Source organism: Mustela putorius, unplaced genomic scaffold (genome assembly GCF_011764305.1).
Source record: "Mustela putorius furo isolate JIRA1106 unplaced genomic scaffold, ASM1176430v1.1 tig00002065_pilon_pilon_pilon, whole genome shotgun sequence".
Taxonomy (NCBI): domain Eukaryota; kingdom Metazoa; phylum Chordata; class Mammalia; order Carnivora; family Mustelidae; genus Mustela; species Mustela putorius.
In genome coordinates this window covers 294,457-296,087 of record NW_025421939.1, presented here as the reverse complement: position 1 = coordinate 296,087, position 1,631 = coordinate 294,457, and positions in this window count along the sequence as shown.

The window sequence follows — 1,631 nt, the reverse complement described above, 5'->3', positions numbered from 1 at the left end:
CTCTCTCTGCCTGCCTCTCTGTCTATGTGTAATCTCTGTCTGTCAAATAAACAAATAAAATCTTAAAAAAAAAAAAAAAAAAAGATGTGGTCCATACTGGCAACAGAGTATTCCTCAGCCATTATGGAGGATGAACTCCTGGTTCTTGCACTTACATGAATGTCACAGGACTGGGTATGTGAAATGAAAAAGGCAAGCAGACAAAGGGAAATATCATATGGCTTCTCTCATATGTGCCCCAGGAGAAATACCATGGCCCTTAGTAGAAAGAATGAAAAACTGAAGGGGAAGAAGTCAGAGAAGGAGACAAACCAGGAGTGACTCAGGACTCTGAGGAATCAAGCTGAGCATTACAGAAAAGGGAGACATGCAGGGAATGAGGGAACTGGCTAATGGGTGTTGAAGAGTTGTGGCATATCTTAGGAGGAACACTAGGTTGTATATGGAATAAAAGCATCTGTGAATACTCTGTCAAAAACGGATGATGGACAGGCTAGCTTCCTCAACAGAACAAAATAATAAAATAAAAACAAAGTGGCCCATTCAAATGCCGGTGAAAACAGAGAAAAGGAAAGAATTATATTTTTACTATGTTTAATTATTGAAATGGAATATAATTTGTTTCCTAAAATGTCCTTATCTGAATATTTATTTTTATACTAATAAATTAGAGTCTATCTGCCTCCTCCATTTGTGGAATTGATGAGAAGAAATGACATTGACTAAATATCTAGAAGAGTTGAACAGGAGATGATTTGCACCTGGCCTTCTGTGTGTTGACAGAGGTTTGATTACTGCTTCAAATGCTTGAGTCACCAGTACAGAGCTGAGATTTTGTAGGTTTCCTGACCTAATCTTGGGAGTTGATATGTGTCTTGGAATTTATCTTTTTCTCACAGTTCTTTTCTTTGGGGTTTGCTTTATTAGTGCTATTCTTCACTTCCTCCCCATCTTTTGTGTGTCTTATCTGTGTGTTTGTACAAGAGAGAGAGAGAGAGAGAGAGTAATGTCTGTGTGTGTTTCAAATAACAATTATAATTAAATCTTTGGAGATAGGAAGTCGATCTTTCATGGATAGCAATTCAATTTGACATGCCTTGAAAACTCACACTATCACTTTCAACCACATTTCCAACAAAGAATGTCATCTCTTGTCCTCTTTGATAAACACATATTCTCTCAAACCTGACTTCAACAAACACCACATTTTGTGTGCCTGGTTAGAGTCATATTGTTTATCCCTTTTTCATTTGCTTTTTCATATGTCTCTTGACTGTCATGAGAGAGTGAAATTGTATGTTATTTGTGTTTCTGGGAGTGATAGATTTGATGTAGGCTAATGCTCTCCACAATTCTGCCACATGAGACAAGTGGCAAGAATACATTCTTGCTTGTGGCTGGGTAAGATTCTGTGGTGCTTTTGGAGGACAGTGAGATGGTAGTAGTGTCTGGGAACTCAAGGCTTGTGTTTAGCCAGGACCACAACAGAAAGATTACCATATCAACTGCAACATGGTGGAAATGGATCTGGAGCCTACAAAGCAAACTCCATAGCAAAAGAGAGAATAAGTTGCAAACACTTTGGGAGAAGATTGGAGACATGGCTTAGGGGGAAAGTGGGCGGTTGATTC